General features: G+C 39.2%; 1 long non-coding RNA gene across 1 annotated transcript in view; it reads right to left on the bottom strand.

The window, feature by feature from the left end:
* Nucleotides 1-1,250: 1,250 nt before the first annotated feature.
* Gm20110 (predicted gene, 20110) overlaps nucleotides 1,251-12,509 on the bottom strand; it is a 48,964-nt gene continuing 37,705 nt past the window's right edge. The window contains exons 2-3 of the long non-coding RNA NR_038019.1: nucleotides 9,268-9,392; nucleotides 1,251-3,135 (exon numbers count right to left, since the gene is read on the bottom strand). This is a non-coding gene — a long non-coding RNA (predicted gene, 20110). The remainder of the gene's footprint in view (nucleotides 3,136-9,267; nucleotides 9,393-12,509) is intronic.

Here is a 12,509-nt window from a genome sequence, read left to right as displayed (position 1 = left end):
ACATTGTCTAACCTAAAATCTCCTGAAGATGAATCTTTAAGGATGTAGCTTGTTGTATAATTGAAAACTCCTGCTCAGATGTGCTTACAGAGAGGAAAATGAAAAACAAAAAAAAAACCTAGGAGACTTTCCTATTCAGTAGCTGGTGATAATGAGACCCAAACCAAACAAGCCTGGAAAAAGCAATATTTCACTCTGTGTTCCCAAAGCAAGGGATAAACATGCTTTGCTTAACTACATATCCCCATGTGCACCAAAGAAAGAGTCATCTGGATTGAGCATCTAGAAAACTCTGCCAAAAAAAAAATTTAGTCATAAGAAATTTTCATTAAAACATTTACTCATTTAAATTAGCACTGCATTTGAGAAGGAAAGGTGAGAATGTTCATTTGCTTCGCCAGAACTCATGTCTAAAACAGAACAAACCAGGGATCTAGAGATTCTTCTAGGCTGTTCACCATCTGCCTCATCTTCTCCCTTCTGCATCCTCTGCTGGCAGACTTCCAGCCAGAGACTGGAAGCACAAATACACTTTGCATCTTTCTCTTCTTTTATCACGTTTTTGAATACCTATTAGGTTCCAGGCAAGATGGCTGACTATAAGAAGATGTAAAATAATCTCAACCTCTATGTTCATCGTCCTACACATTCATATAGATTGTATTTCAGCATTGAAAGACACAATTATTTGCATTAGGAAACAACTGCAAAGTGCCTTGACGCCCTAAATGGAAGAAAGATAGTGACTACTTCCATGTTGGAGATGACAGTTTTTCAGAACAAATATGACCACACTGTTCTCCCTGGTTGAAATAGCTATTCATCAGGAATGCAACCAAGATTACCAATGAGACCATTTGCATCCCAAAAGCAGAGGACATCTGGAGTCTGCCAGTGCTTTCACATCTGCCAATGGTATAAGGTCTCCTTCCATGGTTACATAAGACTTCTTTACTCATATCACGATAGCATTGTGCAGGACTTTTAGACACATTAGTCATGGCAGTCTCCTCCAAAACTATTAGCACTTCCTTATAACTGTTTCCATTTCTGATATCAGGAAATTAGAAATGAGTGACTTAACTTTAGTAATCTCATCAGACTCTAAACGGCAACTTTCTGGTGGAATTTCTGATTTTTTCTCTTCATCGTGGGAAAGGCAGACTTGTATCAGTGGTAAATAAATTCTAGACATAGCTCATGTGTGCTTGAGTACATTGATAGCACTTCATTTGGGTAGGTTTTTTTTTCCAATGTTGCAATAGGGCATAAAGATTTTTATCTGTTCATGTTTCTTTCTAGAATATTTCAGCTGGAGGGAGGGCTAGAGAGATGGCACAGTCAACAAAGGGCTTGCTGCAAAAACATGAGTTTCTGATCCACAGCACACATGGAAAAAGCTCTGTGTGGTGCTAAGTGCTCCTTTTCCCAGGATCGGGAAACAGAAGCAAGAGGATCCCTGGGGCTCACTAGCCAGCCCATCTAGATAACAGTGAGCTCTAGGTTCAGGGAGAGACCCTGCCTCAAAACATAACCATTTCTAAAAGGTTACTAACTTTTTTTTACATAAAGATGAGCTTAAATACTGGATAAAACAAATTGTAATAAAAATGTTCTTGAAATAATAAAAGGGAAAATGTGTTCATTCCGGTCCTGACATCATTTAAACTCATAATTATTGTTGAAATATTAATTATAGATTTATGTTCTTTTGATGTGAAAAGTCTAAAATTCAATATGGATTTGGTGCTTACAACATCTCCCAATTTAATATTATTCCAAATTTTCACTTCTTGTATGCATCTAAGCATTACAGACTACCGTAACTCTGGTTAGAAAGTAGATGAACTGTTAAGACATTTGTACAGGTAGGAAAGTGAAGAATACAGTGAACAAGACAACGGGTTCAAAGGTACAGAGAGATTTACAGATGAAACGCCTAGATAATTTCAAGAAAGTAAGCAAAGTAGAGGCTCTGTTTAAAAATCAAATTGAGGTTTACAAGTATAAACAGATCATTTTGAAAGAAACTGGGCAAAACTCACTTATAATGGATTACTTATGGTTTTAATTTAGATCAGTGTGTTTTAAATTATCTTGTTTACAGGGTGGAGAATTCATAATATAATAAATGAGAATAGCAAATGTAATGACTTCTGGCCTTGCCAATGGGAATTTTTATACTGCTAGGTTTCAGGTTAGGGCCTTGTTTCGTGCCAAAACAATCCACATGCACAAGGCTTAATTAAGCCCAATGAAAATGATATCTACCTGGGTTCAACTCTGGCCATTTAGATAAGGAGTTCTGAGACTACCAATGTGCTTACTCACACCCAAACTGCATCTACTGTGCAATCAACAGTTACCTCACTTTTGCGTTATTATTCTCCAAGTTCACTGGGTTCATCAGTTAGTGAGCTTTGTGAGTCAACATGTAACTGTTTGAAGTATCCCAGAATTTCATCAGATTTTTGTTGTTGTATGTTTAATCCTTTTTGTGGAAGAACTCAGAGCCAAGGATATATCACAAAGTCTCTTGGTGGTGACAGTTAAGAATTACATCAGCCCTTAATTTTTACTTATTAGTAAAGCCAGAGTAGATAGATGGGAAGAAGACATAACCTTCTGATCTCTGTGTTGTAAATTTTGGAGAACAGTCAGACTGGTAGCCGTAGACATTGGAAACACTGGGTGTTTGACAGAGGTGCAGGATCTAGTGACATTGATTTAAGTGAACCTTGTGATACAGCAATTTTCGTGAACATTGTTAGAGTTTGGTTCAGCCTACCCTTGGGTATTCTTATTCATATCTTAAATATTACCTAATTTAGCACTTTCATTGCTCAAAACATGTCATCATTGGTTAAACTCCACATTACACTATATTTCATGCATGGGACATAATTTTTAATCTATAATCTTATTTAAAAAAAAAAAACTGTGTCCAAAGTACATCAAAGCATACCTAAGCATACAATAAAACAGTCATTTGCCAGCCATCTTCCTGAGGTTAGCTAGGCTTATAGATTTAATAACAGCTGCTACAGACCAAAGATTCACATCCATTCCATTCTCATTTTGTAAGATACTGTTGTGACAGGATCTTGGTACTACATGGTCAAATTCAGCTGTGTCCTAAAAAAAAAAAAAAAAAAAAAAAAAAAAAAAAAAAACAGAGATTCAGATCATTGCCATCAACACTCAAAGGGTCCCCAGCAGGCCTTAGTTGAATGTCGAAATCCAGTGATGATTTACTAAGATAATAAGATCAGTTAATTCTCATTGATGCGAGAGTTCCTTAGGCTCCTATGGTACAGCAGCAGCATCTAAACCATTGCCGTTTAGCAATATGAACAAAGCAAAATGCTATGAAATGCGTGATGCCTTTCCAGGTTCTGGGCACTTATGCAATTTGCAGAGTAAGCCCCGCCTTACCCCAGCCCCCTGCACTCACTAATTATTCATCAAAATTATTCCCAATCTGACTTCTCATTTCCATAACCTACATTCCTCTTCACCTTTCTACCTCTCTGCTCCAGTTTTCAATTTTTTTCCTTCCTTACTCTCTAATGCAAAAGTACATTATGTCCCTAGATAGCTCGTTTTATATATTCAGGTTAATATTATTAGACTAAAACATTTCTCTGTCCCACCATTGATCCCTGAAGCGATTCTGAAGTGGCAAGTGATTTAAAGCAGAGCTTCTATCAAATTCAAAGGCACAGACCCCTCTGATATAATACGTGTGTGGATTTCACTTTGGAGCCCATTCACACTGTTGATCTTAGAGGATAGGAATACTCCTATTACACTATATTACGGTATCAAAGAGTACACAACTAGAAAATAAATCTCTTGTATCACATGTATATTGAAGTAAGTACTTAAGGACAATGATATCTCTAGGTAGGCACTCCTATTCTCAGGTGGAAGTCGGGAGCTAGTAGTCATCAACTGTGCGTTCATGAGTAACTTATTCAACTTCCCAAAAGCCTCTATAAGGTAGGAATAAAAGGAAGCTATGCTAGCCTCCTGGGAAAGGAAATGAGATCATATCATAGTCCCTTTAAATGAGACTCATGGAATTAGTCATGTTATCATTGTTAATTACCACTGTAATCGCTAACAATAATGGGCTGGACAGATGGTTTAATGGCTAAGAACATCTTCTGCCATTGCAGAAGACCTGGGTTTGATCTCCAGCATCCACACCAAGCAGCCCATAACCAATTGTAATTCTACCCTCAGGTAACCCCATGCCTTTGGCCTCCACAGGTACCAGCACTCATATGTACATACCACACATACACACACACACACACACACACACACACACACACACACACACACACTATTTAAAGATAATAAAGTAAATCTTTAAAACATAAAAATAAATTAAAACTAAACCTAACAATAAACATTATCTTCAACTGAGTTTCTAACGGTCTCATGGATGTCCTAAGTATACACTGGAAAGAATGACCAGAAGTGAGTACTATGGCCAGAAACAGGAAGGCGGTCTTCTACTCATTATCTCAAATCAAGTAGGAAATACAAGTTATATACTAAACTCTTTGCCTTCCTTTGCTAATTGGACTCTGGTTTAATTGATGAGTCTCCTAAGCCCGTTTTAAATATTCCACTTTATCCTCCTGGTATTTATTCAACAGAAAGACTGAGTCACTTGCTTCATCTTTAGAGACCTTCAGTTTCCCTCCTTTGAATTTTGCTAATTGCACCCCTGCACATTGCACCCCTTCACTGTCATTAGAAAGTTCCCAGTTATCATCTTACCTGTCAGTTTTTAGATGTTAGAACCTATCAGATTCACACGTGATTGTTTAATGAAGCTATTTTTAAAGTGATGCCATGTTCTGTCAAGGAACTCAGTCTCTCAGTCTCTCTCACCTTTATAAGCTATTCTTGGGGTTCAATCTAATCCTTCCTGAGGAGGGGGCAGGTGAAGAGATGACAGTGCACGTTTGTGGCTCCCTCATTTCCCTCCGTGAACATCTCTCTTTTTTTATGTTCTTTTTTTTATTGGGTATTTATTTCATTTACATTTCCAATGCTATCCCAAAAGTCCCCCACACGCTCTTCCACCCACTCCCCCACCCACCCACTCCCACTTCTTGGCCCTGTCGTTCCCCTGTACTGAGGCATATAAAGTTTGCACGACCAATGGGCCTCTCTTTCCACTGATGGCCGACTAGGCCATCTTCTGATTCATATGCAGCCAGAGACACGAGCTGGGGGGGGGGGGGGGTACTGGTTAGTTCATATTGTTGTTCTATAGGATTGCAGATCCCTTTAGCTCCTTGGGTACTTTCTCTAGCTCCTCCATTGGGGGCCCTGTGATCCATCCAATAGCTGACTGTGAGCATCCACTTCTGTGTTTGCTAGGCCCCGGCATAGTCTCACAAGAGACAGCTCTATCTGGGTCCTTTTAGCAAAATCTTGCTTAAAGAGAAACTTCTCCTTGCTTACTACTTATGAGGTTGCACAAAATAAGAAAAGCTGGGCAAAGGTTGCACGTCACCCCTTTTTGTCAGTCTTTCTTGCCTATTTTTGAAACCATGCACATGACCCTCTAGATCAGGGGAGTTATGTAAAAACCTATACTCCAAGCTAAATCAGAAGATAATATAGGGATTCTCATTTACCTTTAAAAACATAATTAATTTGTGTCAATGAAAAGAGCAAATGAGCACCCAAACTTCCATTCTCAAGTAGACAACACAGAATGCAGGAGACAGGTAGTATCAAGATGAATACGGACCATTTCACAGTATCCTTCAACAAGGAAGTGATTCAGTGCTATTCAGGTCATGGTAAAATGATCCTAAATACAACTTGAAGATCACGCTGGCAGGAGATGAAACAATTTCAATGTACTAGCAAATACATGTTTGAGCGGTGCTTTGTATGCACTGCTATGTAAACTTTGTTACTCATCATTTTTAGACTTGCTACGTATTTACTGACTTTTGCTAATTATGTTTTAGGTAACTTGGTATGTACCATATATTGAAATAAAAAATCAACCTTAGTCAAAAGTCGAACCATTTGATCAACAATGGGGATATAGGTTAAAGTGAGTCTTTGCCAGCGTCTAGAACAGTTCTCAACAGTGTGTCTATGAAAGTACTAATTAAATGAGTGAACAGATTCAACTGATCCAAGTCCAACCTCTATCTTGAATCACTCCCTGAAATGGATCAATATATTCTACTTTGTATAAGACTCTTCCAACTGAATCCCCAGTAGAAATTTGGAACCAAATCATGTTTAAACACATGAATCCTTTTCCTATCCTCGTCATTCTGTTTCCTGTTTGATTGGTACGAATATCCATCACCCAAAAAGAAATGTGACCATTCTTTACCTATCCCTTCCTGTCTGAATTCACCAGGAAATCTTGTTTATTCAACTTGAAAAACTATGCTTAACCTGTTCTTTCTCTTTATCCACATCCCCATTCAGTTACTATTTCCTTCCTCTTGCAGGATTATAGTGGTCTTCTAACACTAAGCAACTTTATACATCTCTAACCCATTCTTTGTGCTGTGGCTAAAAGCATAGCAAAACCTAATCTCTGTCACTGTTTGCTTGGAACCCATCAATGACCTTATATAAGATAGTGTCTTAGTCAGGTTTTCTTTTCCTGCACAAAACATCAGGACCAAGAAGAAGGTTGGGGAGGAAAGGGTTTATTCAGCTTACACTTCCATACTGCTGTTCATCACCAAAGGAAGTCAGAACTGGAACTCAAGCAGGTCAGGAAGCAGGAACTGATGCAGAGGCTGTGGAGGGATGTTACTTAAAGGCTAGCTTTCCCTGGCTTGCTCAGCTTATTTTCTTATAGAACCCAAGACTACCAGCCCAGGGATGGCACCACCCACAAGGGGCCCTTGGTCACTAATTGAGAAAATGCCTCACAGCTAGATCTCACAGAGGCATTTCCTCAAGGGAGGCTCCTTTCTCTGTGATAACTCTAGCTTGTGCCAAGCTGACAAACAAAACCAGCCAGTCATGTAAGATAGGGCCATGCTACTGTCACCAAGCTAAAATGTCAGTCAATTCAGACAGTGTTAATCTTTCACCAAAGCCAGAACTCCAAGGCACCTCCTTATCATCAATCCAGATTGGGCCAGTTTCATAGTTCTAAGTCTGGGTAGCATTGCTCAAAGGTACTGTACTCAACACTGTGTGGCACTCCTCACAGTGTACTCCACTCCTGTAAGACTATACTCCACAGAGAGGTTGCACTTAGGAGGAAATACGCTAAGTCACTGATTGTAACCAATAGATTGCAAGTAGAAATGTGTTCTATGAAGACAGCATATTCCAATCTTAGCACCTACATGTTGTTTTACACAGGTAAAACATCTTTGTAGACTCGAGTAAAGATTTTGAGATGGAGGCTGTAGTGTATTATCCAACAGGACCAATGTTATTATAAAGATCTTCATGAGAAAATGTGGAGGTGACAGTAGATGAAGAGAGAGGAGGAGAGAGGGAGAAAAATCAAAAAGAGAAGAGAGAGAAAGAGAGTGAGAGAGATCTTACATCTTTCTTCCTCCACTCTCCTCCCTCATATCTGTACCAGAAGCATCTGGCTTCTAATGTCTCTCCCTTTGTACTCTCATGTTCTCTACTATAGCTGAAGCTCTAATATCTTATTCTATTACAATAAACTCCCTCCTCCCCTCTTGTCCTTTTGCCTTCCTCCTCTCCTCCCCTCCCCTCCCCTCCCCTCTTCTCTCCTCTCCTTTTCTCTCCTTCCCTCCTCCCTCCTCCCCTCCTGCCCTCTTGTCCTCCTCCCCTCCTCCCTTCTTTCTCTCCTTAAATCTCATAGTCTGTCACTATTATTTCTCCTAAACATACCATTAGGCAAGTTAATTTATCCAAGTTATCATTGGAGGTAATGTCTATTATCAACTAAGTTCTTCAGATTGGGCAATTGCATGAGCCAGTTTTGCAAAGCTCTTTTTGTCATCCCTTGCTACCAAGGTGGCATCTACCATTACACTAAGTCACATCGTATTTAATATAAAGCAAAAGCAGTTCTTGACATGTATATGTAACATCAAATAAGTTACTTGCCAATATGATTAACAAACTTAAGCCCAAGAGATTTCTCTGTGTAGAAGTTCTAGTTACCTCTTCTCTCTATTACTTCTATTCTTAAATACTACACTCTGATTTGGACAATTTAGGTTACATTTCCTCATATTGCTCTCATGAACAAAATAGGCTAAGCATTCAGTCTACACTGCCTGATATCAAAGGCATGCTGTTTCTATATACTTACATTGTAACCTGAGGCAATTAACATATTTACATGTCCATGTTCTCATTTTTAAAAAGCAGATAATAATAAGTTTAATTCATAGAGTTTTGTGAATATTAGGTGAAAAAATATCTGTGATGCAACCATACACTGAATGTCACTATTTAATGCTTAATTTCATTGGTTAATATTTCTCTATTCTGAGAGATCTGAAAGTGATTTCTGTCTTCCTTCCCCACTCCCCTGGTATGTCTTTGTAAAATCTTCCTTATCTTTTAATGCTCAGTTCAAAATCTACTTTTACCATATGAAAATGTTGTTCTAGACTCATAAATTATCAACAATCCTCAAATTCACATGTTGATGGTATTCGGAGGTGGGAGCTTTGGGATATAATTGGGATTACATTAAAGGCCCAGGCTCTGCCTTCCAGCCGCATGCTCCCAGAAATAAGACTCAGACTCAAAATATATTTTCAAATCCTTAATAAAGCTTGTAATGCTTGTTTTAAATGTTCTTCATGAGACTTAACCAGAGATCAAAGTCTATGATGGGCATTTCTGAGACAGCCTTTGTCCATGCAATTAATCTGAGTCTCTTCACCTTAGCCTCAGGCAGACTTTTCAGACAAGGGTGAAAAGTAGCCACATTCTTCACCAAAATACCCCCCCAAACAGTCTCTAGATCACATATTGAAATTCTCTACTGAAACCTCTTGGGCCAAGTCCACACAATTCAAATCACTCTCAGTAGCAAAGTCTTCCATATTCCTACTAGGATAGCCCAGTAAGCCCCATTGAAAGCATTCCACTACTCTCCAAATCCACATTCTTCCAGACAAAATCATGGTCCAGCCTATCACAGCAATACCCCACTCCTGGTAACAACTTCTGTCTTAGGATTTTACTGCTGTGAACAGACACCATGACCAAGGCAACTCTTATAAGGACAACATTTCATTAGGGCTGGCTTACAGGTTCAGAGATCCAGTCTATTATCAAGGCAGGAACATGGCAGCATCATGGCAGGCATGGTACATGGCTGTTATAGCAGTGAAGTAGAGTCAGGGTCCAGGAAAAGGGAGCAAAATCTGGAACACCTTTCAGAAAAAAAAATCTCATGAGAGTAAATCCCAGTACACACTTCCTACCTACTAGTGGAGGAAGAGTAGGATGTGGTAGAATGAACTCCAAATCTCAAAACAAGTTTTAATGGTGTATACCCTACAGTACTTCATTTACTGGCTGGGTAATCATTTGGGGGACCCATTTTCCCCTCCTCTGAGAAAGAAAAAGAGAGGAGCAAAGGAGGGAGGGAAGGAAAGAAAGAGGGAAGGAGAAAGGTGGGGGGAAGAAGGAATGATGCCCTTTTTTAAAAACATCACAAAAATTACCCAATACAATTCTTCCATGGACTATCAGTTTACCTAGATGATTAAAAATTTCCAAAACTCAGATTATGTATCTGGGACCTGTGCATTATGATTCCTTTAAATATATAAATATGAGCATAGCCCTCTTTAATAATAATCCCCACTGCCTACTTACAACAAAACTCAGAAGTCTTGCCTAAATTGTGTGGAAGGAAGTATTCTCTGTTCATCTGCAGTTGAGCAGAAAACTGTAGGAAGCTAAGATAAAGGCTTGCAAAGACCAGGCAGGTTATGAACCTCAAGAAATGCCATGAATCTGGCTGGAACCGTGTACTCTTAGCAGGATGACTTTTTTTTTTCAAAAGATGGCCCCCAAGAGAGAAATTAGGCTTGATTTCAACATAAAAACTACAATTTGCTTGAAACCTCTTCATTTTGAAATGTTGGAAATGATTCAAATATTTAAACACTTGTTTGGGCCACATAAAACCTATGTGCTGGCTCAAGTCCTGCCCAAACTAAACATTCTCTTCCATTTTTACCTTAATCCTTCGAGGAATTCATGCCTGCTGAAAGAGGATAAAGATACACTGGAAATGCCTCTGAACGGTAGACATTCATGCAACTTAAAGTTGGAAGAGTGAAGACTTTGGAGTACCCCACATACTCTGAATGTTATATGATTCTGCCTCTTCATACATCACGCTTGGGACAAAGGTCAAAAGTAACACAGCCCTGTCCATTAGGAGCTCTTGGCAAACTCTTGGTTAGCTTTCAGAAGACACTAACTTAGAAACCACTCCAAGACCCTGGGTGTTTTCTTTCCAAATGGGTAGATAACCTTCAACCTTTGCTTTCCTAGCATGACTCACCACTCTTACGTTTGTGTGATTTATTCCACAAAATTGATTCTTCATCCATATGAATTCCTTGTCTGCTTAGAGCAAAAAGGGGGTTGGCGAGAGTGGAGAAATATAAGGTAAGGAATAAAGAATGTAATAAAATAAATAAGTTGGTAAACTATTTTAGAAACTGGTAAGGAAATTAGACCAGTGTGGAAAAGCACACCCTTTGAAGGTTGGCAGGTCTGCCATTAATTGAGTGGTCATGAGGTACCTCTGAGGAGGTGACATTTGGATGGAGACTTAAGCATATGAAGAAATGGCACATAAAGTTCTAGGAGATCTCAAAGCCGAACCTTCTGGTGGAAGCAGTGTGGATTGTTTGAGGAAAATGGAGGATACTAATGATACTAAAATCTGTGAATGAGAAGACCCAAGTAACTGAGGGGGAGAGAGAACGAAGAACAGGAGGCCTGGTGGGGTTGGAGGTAGCTGAATGCAGTATAAAGCCAGTAAGGAGTTATAAAAGGTAGACGGGAATGCTAGAATTGAAAATTCTGAGTGGTTCTTTAGGCCATGCTATGAGGAACAGAATGAGAGCCACAGGAGTAGAATTAGACCCTGTTTCAGATTGTACCAGACCATGGGCAGTGGACAAGGAAACATCATGACCCAGACAAAGTAGCACTAGAATGGCTGGATAGGAGGAGAACATTTCAGCATTCAGTATATGGGGGAGAAGATGCCAATGAAAAGCTGATGTGCGTATCTCTTTTTTAAAGTTGGAGACAGATGTAAGCAAGCAGAGGAACAAACAAAGGAAGGAAGAGGGAGATTTGCATGGCTGAAATTTGTTAAGATGGAAAATTGAAGTGTGTCTGTGAGAGAGAAAGAGACCTGGATAGGGAGAAGAAGGAAGAAGAAAGGAGAGGAAATGGTGGGTAGGAGGTATGGATAGAGGGGGAAGGAGGGAGGGAGAGGAATACTAGTGAAAGGGGAGTAGTACTAGTGAGAAGTTAGTAGTACTAGTGAGAAGTTAGTAGTACTAGTGAGAGGTGAGTAGTTACTTTACTAGACTATAGTTCCATTCTCTCATGTTTATTTGAACACAAAAATAAAAATCTCTCCATGAATATATCACAAAATAAACATGAAAAACCCTTGTGAAAGTATGTTTCTTCCAGAAATTCCAAACACAATGTCCAAGTCCAGCAATACCTGCTATGCTCAGATAGTTACATCCTAAGATCCCAAGTGAACCGATAGAAATATGGATCGCATTAAAACCATATGTACAATGTTTCCCTCTACTTATGTCATGTAATTCCTTTTGCATTGGATGCAAGCATGTGACCACAGTTTTTCTGGTTTGATAAATGAGATTAACCAGCTGGAGTTTTGTTTTTCTACCTTTACACATACACGGATACTATAGCCCATAGCAAGCACATCATAGGCTTTTGATTCCCTGTTGCTGAGGCCTTTCACATTCCTCTTTATACATCTAAGTATACATCATGACTTTAGTGTCTGGTAGCCATTATTCAGTAAAATTAGGGTCACTTAGAAACAAGTGTCAAGATAGTAGGCATACAATCTATCTGATACTCGAGATAGCTACTAACTATACCCATTACAAAGAGGTAATGGGTATAGTTAGGATAAGCCAGATAAAAATCTGTTCTCATCACACTGGCGGTAGGACAGAGTTCACATCATCCTGCTCAAAATGGCAGATAATTTAGAGTTGGTGCATGTTTTGTCTTTAAAATTGTTCATGGAGTCTTTTCACAAGGAGGTTGGCTTCAGGAAACTGAACCACAGAATACAAACTAGATAAGGGCTGCTGCATTCATCGCTTCAGTTAAGAAATGGGCAAATGGTGAGCATGGCTGAAAGAAACAGAACAAGAGCCAACAGGCATCTGAATGCAGTTGCCGGATCAGATACAAAACTGTCCTTTGGTATTTCTTATTGAGTAACTCAGAAGTCGTTTACTTAT

The sequence above is a fragment of the Mus musculus genome, chromosome 10 (genome assembly GCF_000001635.26).
Source record: "Mus musculus strain C57BL/6J chromosome 10, GRCm38.p6 C57BL/6J".
Lineage (NCBI taxonomy): Eukaryota > Metazoa > Chordata > Mammalia > Rodentia > Muridae > Mus > Mus musculus.
The sequence above is the reverse complement of the archived record's forward strand: the minus strand, read 5'-3'. Positions and strand labels throughout refer to the sequence as shown.